The 13,273-nt window shown below is 46.1% G+C and overlaps 1 protein-coding gene across 1 annotated transcript in view; it reads right to left on the bottom strand.

The window, feature by feature from the left end:
- Positions 1 to 12,941, bottom strand: part of LOC6736067 (5-hydroxytryptamine receptor 1D) — a 35,255-nt gene extending 22,314 nt beyond the window's left edge. The window contains exon 1 of the mRNA XM_039291463.1: positions 12,818 to 12,941. The gene's annotated coding sequence lies outside the window, so the exon portion shown is untranslated. The remainder of the gene's footprint in view (positions 1 to 12,817) is intronic.
- Positions 12,942 to 13,273: the final 332 nt, after the last annotated feature.

Here is a 13,273-nt window from a genome sequence, read left to right as displayed (position 1 = left end):
AGTTTTAATATCCGCTGGCAAGTTTCATTGTGTTGTTGCTGGTTGCCTCGACCCCTTCCTCTGCGCTCATTTCTTAAGCTTTCCCAGTGGGGGGCCTCACTCGGTTTCCTTGGTTTCCCCTGGTTTCCCCTGGTTTTCCTCTGTTTTCCCAGCTTCCCCCGGTTTGTCACCTGCCCGGGTAGCTGCCAGCTGTTTGATTGCACATTCATAACATTTCCCATCAGCCCCCAGCTTTGTATGGCATATTGCACAGGCCCTTTGAATTGAAGCTCATTTCTAGCATTTGGCTTGCGGAAATTTGAACCTCGGTGAATCAAAGTGCACGCCCACCCCCCACACAGCCAGCCCGTTTGGTCCCATCTCAAAGTGTCTGTCACTAAATAAACTTTGATTTATTTACACACACTTTGCACTCGAAACGCCCCCTTTCAGAGGAATGTCCTTTTAGACAGGACAACTATTTTGAGTCTCGTCCTTGCCGTCTACTTTGGGATTTCCACTTTCTGCTCTGGGTTTAAGGTAGGTGGGATTGGGATTTGGGCACATGGCCAAGCGCAACAAATCTGAATTTCCTGGCAGCTATGCCAGGACAATTAGAAAGTACATTTCCAGACGTGCCGTGCACGAAGTTACACACGCAAAACTAATGATGTGGCCATTTGAGTGCATCCAAGTGGTCCGCAAGGTGTGCAAAGTGGGTTAAATTATAATAAACGTGGTCTGAAGACCGCTTTTTGCAGTTTGTCTCACAAGCTCCTTTGGCAGATGAAAACAGCATTAGCTATAAACTTGTAATTCTATATAAAAGTTCAATACCCCGTTCGTGTTCTGAGAGTCTACTGTGTAAACTATGAGATAGGTGTAACAAAAGAGTTGTGCTTCGTTTCGATACTTTCATTCGCCTGTATACCTATTGATGTCAGATCTCCAAGGAGCTCCGAGGCCCGCCCGATTTAAATATATAAACGGAGTCCTTATGCTGCGTAACTCAGACGATTTTTCATGCTCAGCTCCACTATGTAGACAGCTCAGCAGAGTTGTTTGAAAGACTTGTTGCCGGATGGAGAATCTGCATAAATCCTCGTTAACGATGTCGCACCTCGTGACAATGTGAGCAAGGCAGGGATTCGACATCTACTGCCATCCGTGGAAGTGCCTGTGCAGTAGTAAACTTGACAAGGGGAAATTGTTGCCACTGCAGGAGTCGTCAAGTGAATTGCACAGCCCATCGCCCACTTCGCACCTCGTCAGCCGAGGGAAACCAGTTGTCCTGGTGCTCCGCTCACAATGCATACACGTTTGCTCAGCCCGATTGCTGCATATAGATTGGAAATAGCTGCGAAGGCACCTGTTGACACGGTACCTGCTCCGAACGCGGCTAAATGAATTATCGCTTAACTCTAACTCATCCACAGTATCACGCAGGATTTTCTGTGTGGTTGCCTTCGTCTTTGTAGCCTCCAATGAACCACAAAATGATTTGGGCACAAAGACCGAGAGCAATCCATGGGTTTGGGAGCAGAAAGAACTGGCAAGCTGAAATGTTTGCTTTGGATGTATTTTTCATCTGCGGTGCACGTACTCCTGGCCCCACTTGTTACCCATTCTGCTGGCATAGAAGCAATAAAATCACGTAGAAATACTTACGAGCTAAACTTCTACACTCGACTTTTGTAGCCTTGGCCTTGAACAAAGGGGCTGGCATTTTCGGTGGGAAAACATGAAATATTCCCTGTGATAATGGCCCAGAGTGAAACCCAAGACGGCCTATTATTCGGCTCCCGATCCAACCAATTACCGAGCATTCCGTTATTGTCTATGCAAATGGATGTCACTTCTGGCAGTTGTGACCCACAGATGATCCACCGGATTATTGCTTTTCCCACTGCACTCGAACCGAGCACTTGGTTTAAATCAAATTTCAGAGGAAAAACACAATTTCAGCAAATAGCCAGGAGACTGAGGGGCGCCGCCCACAAACCTAATGAAGAGGGCATTCCCCGGCAATTGGAGATGCTTACCGCATCCATCTGGCTCTGATTGACTCCAGTAGCTCCGGCAGGATTGAGGACCCAGTACAATGGAGCTTCTGCAGGAGCAAACTAAAATAACTGCGAACGGATTGCCGTACAGGGGAACTTTCGAGTGCTCGATTGGCAAGCACGACCACAAAACGCCAAGTGGGTAGCACGTAAAACCGACTTGATTGTTAAAGGCATGCTAAGTTTGCTCCACTCCATTCCTCTGGCGCTGCGACTTTGTCGCTATTTAATTTAAGTTTACTTTCAGTGCATTGCCATTGCTGAAACTCGAGTGTCTGCACTGCAATGGCATACCACATGCACATTTAATATGCATTCATAAACCATTTAACCAGTGGAAAAACAATGCATTTATAAGATATAAAGGTGAGTTTTTATAGTCTGTACTCCGGTCTAATGTGTTTACAACTTTGTAGAACTCGGATATCTGGAGGAGACAAGTGCCATTCAAGTCTCAATTTCTCAATTTTCCCAGTGTATCCATTGTTTTTCCAAACATTTTGGCCGCACTTTGGCGAATGGAATTGAGATCCTAAGCTGAAACACTCTTATTTTTCGGCAGTTGTTTGCCCTTCGCAGCTTAAAAATGTTTTTATTCGCTGCAGATAAATAAAGTGCTGTAATATTCAGTCGCAGGCGGAATAAAAACAGCCAGCTGGCACCTATGTATGCAATATTTATTCATACATATACGCGGGCGTTTAAATGCAAGCCATTTAAGGCGTGTTTTGGCCCAAACGGAAGTTGGTGGGCTGGTGGACCTGCTCCCAGGATGTTGTTTCAGCCACTGCTGTTGCCGTTCATGTTGTTCTCGTTGTTGTCCCCGCCACCTGTCGCCCGAGGAGTTGGGAGCTGATATTTCAGCCCGGCTTTATCCAGCCTCCGCATCTCGGGCGCCCAACCCGGCGTATGAGTAATCCGCATGACGAACGGCGTGCGCGTTCGTCCCACATTTTGCACTTTTTTCGCATTCTGCAAGCGCAGCTGCCGCCGCAAGTTTGTGCTGAGTAAATTAAATTTTAACTGTGAGTTTAGCTTAAATGGAAAGTTTCCGATCCCCCGGGGCCACTGAAGTTGAAGGATGGAAGGGTTGGGTCTGAACCCTGCGACTAAGAAGCACCCGCCTTTCTTAGTTTGGAGGGCCTTAATTAAAACGCGAAACTTGCTCTTCATGTGTTTTTGTGCCGCCTCTTGATGCTTAATTAAAATACTTATACGACATGTCGTACATGCAAGCGAACATATCTGTATCTGTATCTGCATCTGTATCCGTATCTGTATCTGTATCCGTATCTGTATCTGCAGAGTGTGTCAACAGCTGCTCAGCCCACACCTGTCGTCCATGTGCTGCCCACCTGAATGAATGGAGTGCTCTCCGTGCTTGCCTCCTTAAAGCTCCTGATTCTTGGCAAAAAGTGCGCAATCCGCGCTAATTTGCCATTCCCTGTTAAGTGACACCATTAGCTGGCTTCGCCGCTTTGGCTTTTAGCCGAAGATGAGCTGCTGTCGAGCACTCAGCAAATGTGGTTAGTGAAAAAGTGTAATCCCTTCCTTTTGCGGACTAATACAGCTACCGCGCTTATGAGCAGAAATGAGTTTCAGCTTTAAGGGCCATTTCCATATTGGCGAATTCCCAAGTCCACAATCTTTCAAATCCCCTGAGATATTTTAATTAAAGGCCGTTAGTCTTTCGGCCGGAATTCGGGGGCTCATGGCGTTAAAGTTGGCTCATAAAATGAATTATGTTAACAGCCATCCGTTGGCGGCAAATTTCGGAGCCCAACTGCCATAGCCGCATTTTTCGTTCATATCACCGTTTTTGGTTTTTGGGTGTCGTGACTGCGGCTGGCGTTTTATGGCATTTCTTTGTACAGATTTTGCGGCTGGCGGTTGCCGCATTGACGCTGACAGCCCGACAGCCCGACTACCAAGTGACTGATCCCGCCGCCATAAAGGACATTCACGTACGCATCGAGGATGGGGCAGGATGCTCCTTGGCGTCTCTCAGCCTAATGAGCGGATGCGCCCGTCGCCCGGCGGTTTAAGCCAGGAATTTGTTGTCGCCGTCGTCGGCGTCTGGCTTAAATGAATTTAAGCGATTTGTGCTGCTGAGCTGGCACACGTGTAGAAATATACAAAATTTAAAGGAAATATATTTTAATAATGTAATATAATTATAAATGTTAATGGCACCCAGTTTAAAGCTTCGAGTCTGGCCCTAATCCCTGTGTAACAACTTTCTGTGATTAAATGCATGCATTTATAAGTGGCCTAATCGCCATTTGCAGTTCAAACCGCAAGACAAGAGGTTATGAGGGTGAAATGTCACTGGCTTCGATCATGCTCATGAGCAGATTCCCCGGGATTTTCCCCTCCCATGGCTACCCCCCATGCTGCCCCTGCGGTTACCCCTGGCTTTGAGTGACAATGTCTTGTTAGTCAAATTGGATTTCGCTTGGCTAACTTAAAGCATATATGCGTACTTATGTGAACGGGTTTATGCAGCGCTGCCACAGTTTTCGCCGGAGCTTATGGGAAAGTTGAAAAAAAGGGTTATCAGCACGCAATCAGACCGCACCCCGATCCCGATCCCGAACGGAGGACTCCGTCCTGCGGAGGACTCCCGCCCCCAGCTTCGACTTCTGCTCCTGACGTTTATTATATTGCATTATGCGAACATTTCTATTGGTATTTATGCGCGTGCTTCTTGTGGCAAAGCTCCTTCCTTTTTTTTAAGGGCATCCCTACGGCACGCCCATGAAAGTGGGCGGGTGTCCTAATTTGAAATGTGGTGCTTGACTTTTTATATGTATGTGTGTTTGCGACACTTGAGGCGCGGCGTTTTGGAATTTTATTTAATGTGCTTTCATTTTTCATCCCTCAGCGCGCCGTGTTATTGGCACACACATGCGCCTGTCTATTTATGAATTATTTATTTATTGATAGCGGGTAGGAACGACAACAGCAGGGCTGAAAGTACATAGACAGTTAAGTAAAGTTTCGCTGGAAACTGGCTTGACAGCCGCAGAGAACTTGTGTCGAATTATCCATTCAAATTGGTAGCGAAAACTTTAGCAGAAACTTTCCAGTCCAAAAGCCACTTAGCCACCGGAAAGTCTGGGCCAACTGATAAGTATGCAACGCAGTGACATCTAAATGTATTGGGCCCAATTCGATGGGATCCAACGAAGGGTTGTAACTCGACTTATATAATTAAATGACAAAAAAGTGCCACTGGCACGTGTGGCGTTCAGGAAACAAATGACGACATTATGGGCTTGATATGCCGCCAATATTCTGCGGCTGAACATTAAGCTGTCGAAGTCGGGCAGAAATCTGATCGGGACAACGGGGCGGATGGTGACAAAGATAAACGTAGACAAACACGATGGAATCCCCGCGGCTGGTGGCCCAAAGCACTTACACACACACATACAGGAACCAACATTTACATTATTTATATATTAAAAAAAAACAGGGGAGTAGGGAGGCCGAAAAGGGTAGGGCATACAAACGCCAAGTAAATAACACTACAATGCGAAAAAATGAAGATGAATGCGAAAATATTGCGTATCCGCCGGGATGGCATCGAAATCGCGCCGCGGGTGGCGGCCCTGATGTTTGGCCCTGGCATTTGTGGTGACAAGCCCGCCCGGTTTATGGCCTTTAAATCCGATTTCGATATTAAATCCTGCGGCACGTAAGTGCCAAGTTAAGTTGTGCGAAAGCGCAAAAACGCAAAACTTGTGCGCTGCTATTTGCGAATCAATCAGACTTATTTATTATGTGCAGAGATTAGGATCGGAAATAAATTAGAGAGAGCGAAAAATGCGAGGGAATATTCCGATGCACAGGCAAATATTTAAGACCATTCATAATTCCAAAGTGCCTGTAGGAATTTATTGGAGGAGAGCAAAAAGCGAACTTTATCAAGTATACGCAGTCTAATGGATTTTGCGGGTAACAAAAAAGAATTCCCCAAGCATAAGAGGCTGCAAAATAAAATGTTATATAAATCACTGCACAACTTCACTTGGCGGAGAAATAAAAAGCCATAAAAACCCATAAATGTGATTTAATTCAATAAATCGATATGGCCAAACACTTTTCACATCAAATTCATGCCACAGGAAGTAAAACTGAACAAAGAGTTCGAAAAGATAATATGCCCAAAGTTGAAGTAAGGGGCTGTCTAAAGCTGTGGAACAGCAGATAAACAAAGAAATACACAATGCTAAAAGGAAAATCGAGGACGGAAAAGTGATGGAAAAAAGTGGGGGCTGTAATCCAAAATAGCCATCACAGAGCTTGTTGCGGAAGGTTGCAAGCCAAATTTGCGACTTAAAGTTCATTTTTGGGGTTTGCTGAGCTCTTCGGGACATCGGAAATTCTACAAAACGCTCATGGGGCTTGGAAACGGATTTAACGTCACTTTAAGTGGATTTCAGGCATGATTTATTTAATTTTTAGAAGAGGCAACAGACTACACACTAAATACAAATTTAAAGTCACTCAGCTCGAGTTTTTTGTATTGACAAATTAAATATGCTCTAGCAGAAAAGTACATTGAAAATTGATTGAGCTCTAAAATGGATTTACTTTTATTGCAGCCATCGAATGCATAAGTCGGCTAGGCTTTCAGCACTAAACCTTTAATCCGTTGAATAATATTGACCAAATCGAAAATTGAGCAAATACATGCGTGTGTGTTTATGTTTTGCTTCATTAACCAAATTGAAACCGTTTCATTTTTTCCGCAATAATTTAATAATTCAAAAAGAGACACTACCATCTGCTGTTTTAAGCAAACTAACTGCTGCATATATGTACATTTAACATCAAATCGGTTGTGGATTCCGTAGTGACCGCTATTGCCCTCTGCTGCTGCCAATCAATAAATCATTTCCGCTGCCTTCAATTAAATCCGATTCCCGCTCCCCCATCCGTTCACAGTAGCTTGAATTAGCGGAGAAAAAACTCGAAAATAAATCCCATTTAACTGGTAAATCGCCGAAGGCGTCGAAACGCGAAAAAGCGACTCGGAACAACAGGAACTGCTTGAAATATGGCAGCATAAAAGTTAAAGTGCCTTCAAGAAAGTAGAGAAGCAAGTGTCCCAAGTGCCTCCGAGTGTATTACATTTCTCATTCTTCGCCGGGCCTTTGTTTTTCTCGGCTTCTATTCCGGCACTGGAAAATCCATTTCCCCCGGACTCTCTGGGGGATTCCCGTCAACGCCGAGGCGACTTATGCGCATCGGCTGGGAGGACTATTCGGAATTACACGGGCTGCCTGACTCGACTTTGTGCCTCAGACCCAGACGCAGACTCAGACTCAGACTACACAAATTATGATAAGCACTTAAGTATAATAGGCCATGGAGCAGCAATCAATGCGGAGCACAGGTCCCCGCTGACTATTGGGCAAATGAAAGTCCGAGGGAGATGCTCCGGATGATTCGCTGCCAAGTGCATGGTCAGCAGCGGTCTCTTTCTAAGGCCATCGCGCTGTCCCTCTCTGCTGGGCCGACAAACAAAATCACTTAGACGGCTGTCGACAATTGTGCTTGCCAAGAAAATTTAGAAAAATAATAGAAAACTCCAGCTGAATAGCGTGCCAAATAGTTGTTTTCCCCTCCATCTCCTTTACTTCTCCATTTGTGTATTTGCTTATGAATATACATATATATCCACACAGGCGAGTAGTGAAAACTGAAAACTGGAGGAAAACAAAGCGCAAACCCAGCCGGAAAATGCCTTGAAATGTGTCAGAGGCATACATTGTAAGTGGAAAAACTGGAAACTCCGGCCAAGTCGAAATAAATTATGGCAACAACGAAAAAATTGATTCGAGCGGCCCACTCGCCTGGCTGGAGCAAGAAATAAACTGGGTTAGTCATGGAATTTGACTAAATATTATACGAAGCGCCAAATCCCAATGGATCTATTTGCCAAACTTAACCGGGCCAGACCAATTTTATACACACTGAACTAGAAATGCGCTGGCCAAACAAATCCTTGGCCCTGGACCTCAGCACATGTCAGTCGAAAGGCTCCCAGAGGCCCCGAAAGTGGTAAACTTGCAGGATTTTAACTGCAGTCATTGACTGAAACATGGACTGCACACGGGAAATGACGAGGGAAAGCCGGGAAAAGCGGGAAAAGCGGGAAAAGCGGGGAAACTGGCGAGCGAAAGCATTTGTCTGCCCAATTTAACTAACGCCCAACGGCAAACAAACCTGCCCGGCTCCGTTTTGCGGCGTCCCATCTGTCCCCATGGTAATGGAGCTCTAAATCTGTAGGGCGGCATACATACATATCGAAGCGAGGACTCGGACCGGACGGGGGGTTGTCGGGGAGGAGTGCCCTCCGGGCGGGGGACGGGCCAACAAGATGCAGAAGGCGCTTATTATTGTTTGCCATTCAAGCATCACCCGGACCTCGCAGTGCGGAACCCAAAACATCGGAACCCGAACATCGACCACTCGACTACTCGACAAGCAGCGCGGCGGAAATCAAAACAATGGAGGCCGAGCGAATCTGCGCGAAATGACCGATGAAGTGAGCGGAGCGGGCAAAGAGCAGGGATCCGGAAACTGGGCGGCGAAAGTTAGGCTATAAAAGGCCAACGAAAGTGCACATTAACTATTTGTGGCCAGCTACACAGAAAGTCCTTAAATGCCTGCGAACTAATGCTCAAATAAGCAATTAGTTAGGATAAGTTTATAGATAACATATAATAGTGCCTAAAAGATTAGTACATTTGAAATCAAAAACCATCTAAATATGGTCTCAATCCATCGCATACTTTGAGATACCTTCAACGAGATTTATTACCGCTAACCCGTCGGATGTTAAACTCTGATGCTGCTACGCAAAAGTCCTTAAATTGCGCATACGCCGTGTTGGCCGCGCGGATACACAGGCGCGTCGCATAACGAAGCAATTAAAGGGAGAGAGAATGCAAATATCCGGCTGACCAAAAGGAGCAAAGCGTAGTGAATTAATGTGGCGTCAAATTGAATGACGAGCCGCTGCCAGAAAAGGTGAAAAAGAACGCGCAATGGAATTAAAGATGCTGATGGCGATGAAGAGGGCGCTGATGACGGGGGCCCAGAGAAATGGAACGACAATTTCATTTCAAAAATGCAAGATGCCGTGATGAAGCTGATAAAAATGAAGTGGATTCCTCCCGGAATTATAAACAGCTGTAAGAAGGAGCGGGAAGAAGCCAGCCTGCCAGCCAGCCGTCTGTCCACTCGGGATCCGTAACAAGGTTCTGGACACAGACAGGTGGGTGGAAGGAGGTGGGTGCCGCCATCTTCCAGAAGGGCGACTCGCTGTCACGTTTCAGTTAGTCAAATGGAAAGGGGATCGGGAATGGGCATGGGCATGGCCGCGGGCCAGGACAGACGGAGTGATGAACGGAATTATACGGAGTGCCTGGCAACTGTGTGTTCCATAATGAAGACGCCCGAGAAACGCCTGGCTGGCAATCCGTTTAAGACTCGTCAAAGGTTTCTCAATGTCCGCCCGGAGACAGAATCGAAGGAGAAACGTCGAGGATGCTGCATTTTAATTGAAGTTGCAGGGCGACGGACGGCAGTCCTGGGAAAACAGAGCACAAGCATGCTCGTAGTTGCTACACACTTGTGAAAGCAAATATTCCCAAATAATTGGCAGCATGCATTGTTTTGACTCCAATTACACTTAAAAGTTGTGAGAGCCATTTGAAGATTTGGGGCAGTCATGAATTTTTCATGGAGCACACGTAAATGGTTTTATTGCTCAATACGCAGTCAGCCGAAATCCATATCCATAAAACAAAATAAATGCTTCGTTAGAGGCGTTTGTGCGCCCTGGGATAATTTAATATTTTCTTTGACACTCGAAATCCAAACAATTCCCGGGGCCACAAATGAATGCTTTGTCATGATTTCTTTCATTACAGACCGACACCAAATGACAAACCGCACGAGAAACACAGCCAAAGTCAACGAACGACTGCAGACGCAATCTGAGGCAGGTTTAATGAGAGTTCGCCATCTGAAAACCCCCTATAGTATGCCCCAACTATCCTATCCAGATCCGTACTCTTGCCCCACCACACACATGTGTGCGAATTATTATCCTAGCCACACACAGATACACGTTTGAGTGTTGATTTACATTTTTGATTTATTTTATTTATTTAAGCCATGCCTTCTGTCTCTGTGGGTGTGTCGTCGTCTAGGCCACAGAAATGCCAAATGGCAGAGCAACAAAGCTGGCAAAAATATTGCTGCCCATAATTTTCATGCTCTCATTCGTATATTTTCTGCATTTTTTCGTTATTCGGTTTTTCGGTTTTGTGGATTTATCGCAGATTTTGTTCTTTATGTAAGTGTTTTGTTTCCCACCCCCCCTGCTCCTTGCTTAGGAATTCCGGAGAGTTGAGCCACTTGAGCGGAGTTATCATGGGCGGATCCGCAAATGTTTGGATGGCTTACGGACCCCTACAAATAGTCCTGCTGACCCCGGGTTCAAGTAACCAGACAGCCAGGACTCGACAGCCAGGCTATGGGCTTGTACCAATATCTAACAAAGTTACAGTCCTGATTGCTACCAGTTTTAGACAGGGAAAGTGTTGGATGAAAATGTTTGACATTCGATTAAAGGCAGAAATTGCAGCTTGATATCAAATTTAAGGAGCTAGATACTCGTCAGATTTTATGATTTGCCCGCATTTTAGCTGCCCATTCGGCCGAAGGCGAGCTTGCGAGTGAACAGGTCAATCATCAGTTAATTTACCCCCATGATGCAGTGCTTAATGGGTCATAAGTCGTAAATTATATTCTTCCAAGAAGCTTCTAGATTTATTACCAGTAAAATTTGTGTTAACGTCCAGTCGGTAATTAAATTATTTGCCCTGCGGAATTGGATGTTTTGTTGTCTGAAGCACAGATCTCGCACAGACGTGCAACCAAGACAAGCAAACAAACAGTGGAGCAGTGGAGCACCTAGGGCGTCGAGCGTAGCGAGGCTCCACTGTAGTTCGTTCGGTCGAGTGGCTTGTGTATTTTTCATAATTATGTGTGCACATTACTCATGAGCAGCCAAATGCAAACAGGGACACTGGCACACACAGGGCGTTAAGTCCGTGCACGGGGGCCCCACTGTACAGTAGCTAGGCAAACATTTGCCGTATATTATGGCTAATTTAATTGACTTCCCCAGCTTCCTTCTGCAAGTGTTGTGTTGTGTTGTGATTGGGCGCCTGTAGTTGCTGTGTGGCGAGTGGCGGGGGGATTCCCCGCCTCGTGTTTGGATGTGGGTGTGGTTCCCTTTGATGTTGGCCAGAGTTGTTGAAGAATGTCCTTATTGACAATACAAGGGTCCCGAAATACCAGACGCCACAATATCAAGCGCAATCAGTTGGGCTAAAGAGGTGAGCTGAGGTAACATTTTGAACTTTATGAACTCGATGGAACCGTTGGAACAGAACCTTGAAAAATTACCAAGAATCATGACGACTGGCCGATATGGGTCCTTTGAACTTCCCCATTCTCTATGATGAATATTCCCATTCTCTATATTCCCATATTCACTCAAACACATATGCAATTGCCAGCCATTCTGGCAAATGCCACTCAAATACCCCGCACATCCATTCTCCAGTGGCCAAGACGGCATGTTCGGTTCGGTTCCATTTCTGGTGCTAATGTTCTGGGAAATGCGTAGGGGCAGGAAATTCCTCCTGGTGGGCCCAGCATGCTCTATATTCACTTAATTATAGATGCGACACGCACAATTTCTGGTCCTTCTCAGTGGGTATTGTAATGCGAGTGGGTCCCTCCAACAAGCCGAGGCATATTTATGCGCCTGGGGCTGACCCTCTGGGATTCGTGGGCTCCTTGAGTCCATTTCATAATGGGACACGAAGCTACGATAAAGTAGCAATTACAGAAGTAGTAACACATTGAAATGTCCAACAAAAGGCCTCTAAGAGGATGCTTTCGGATGCTTCCAAACTTGACTACGAGTTTCTAGGGAAATAATTCAATGAAGCTATAATAATTGACATATTCCCGAGAAAAAACGAAAACCAATTTAAGATTTTTTCCATAAAAAGCTGAAGCTAGTGCTTTCATCCTCACAATATATGGTGTGCATGCGGATATTATTTTTCAATCTAGATGGTTATTAAAACTTTAAACTTTAATTGATCTGTGGATATTGTGATATAGTTTTTTTATCTCAGATACTTCAAAAACCTCCTTGGAAAATGCTTGAAGTAAAGTTCATCGATGGAATCGAGTGTACAGTTTCCACAGGACGTTCGCTGCACTCACCATTCACATTCACATCACACGCCCAATCTGTTCACTTTGCTGGCGGTTCACGTAGTTAACCAAACAGGATCGAAGGACTGAAAAGCGCACTTTTCCACAAACTCCGCTCTGCAGTTGGGCCGGAAAAGAAACGAAACCGCGGCAGCTTTGCTTAACTAAATTTCGTTGTCAAAACTTCAATTGTTGGGGGCCAGGACGAAAAGTTCGGGCCAAAACATTTTGACAGGCCCGGAAGGAGCGGAGAGTGAAGGGTTGGGTCCAAAAAACTTTCGACGTGTGAGGGCCAACTGCGAATGGGCCGAGTTTCAGTTTCGAGCGCACTTAACTACCACGGCTAACTTCGCAGCACTTAACAACACTTGAGCAAACTTTTTGCTAACCGCACTGACTAGTTTGGCAATATGTTAGGCCCTTATCTGTGGCTAATTCGTGGCCTGAGTCCTTACCCCTGGGCTCCCCAACTCAAACGGATCCCGTGAGTGATTTTCCGACCAACTCGAGAGCCGAGCTGCAACCGCCTCGTCGAAGGAATCACCGCAAACTGTCTGAGCGTGTCCAAGTCCCCAGACAGCAGACTGTTGGTCCGTTCCTTCCCAGCATCGGGTGTGCTGCATCCGAGTCGGAGCCCGAGTCCTCGGCCAAGAAACATCGCCGCGCTTTATGAATGGGGCGATGTTTTGGGAACGCTGCGGAATCGGAACCCGATCTGCGCATGCCCACGGGGCGTATGCAAGATTTATGACAGTTGCGCTTCGGCGGCATCCATCGAGCACGTGGCGGACCACCAACAAGTGTGATAAGCGTGATAAGGCCCCGAACGCAAATCCAACTGTTTGCCACCGAGCCACCGGGGGAGTGGTGTCTAAGGTCAGGGACACTGACCGCACACTGCTGATACCAGA

This window comes from Drosophila simulans, chromosome 2R, assembly GCF_016746395.2.
Source record: "Drosophila simulans strain w501 chromosome 2R, Prin_Dsim_3.1, whole genome shotgun sequence".
NCBI classification, from domain to species: domain Eukaryota; kingdom Metazoa; phylum Arthropoda; class Insecta; order Diptera; family Drosophilidae; genus Drosophila; species Drosophila simulans.
Note: the sequence above shows the minus strand (reverse complement) of the source record. Positions and strands in the feature narration are given on the sequence as shown.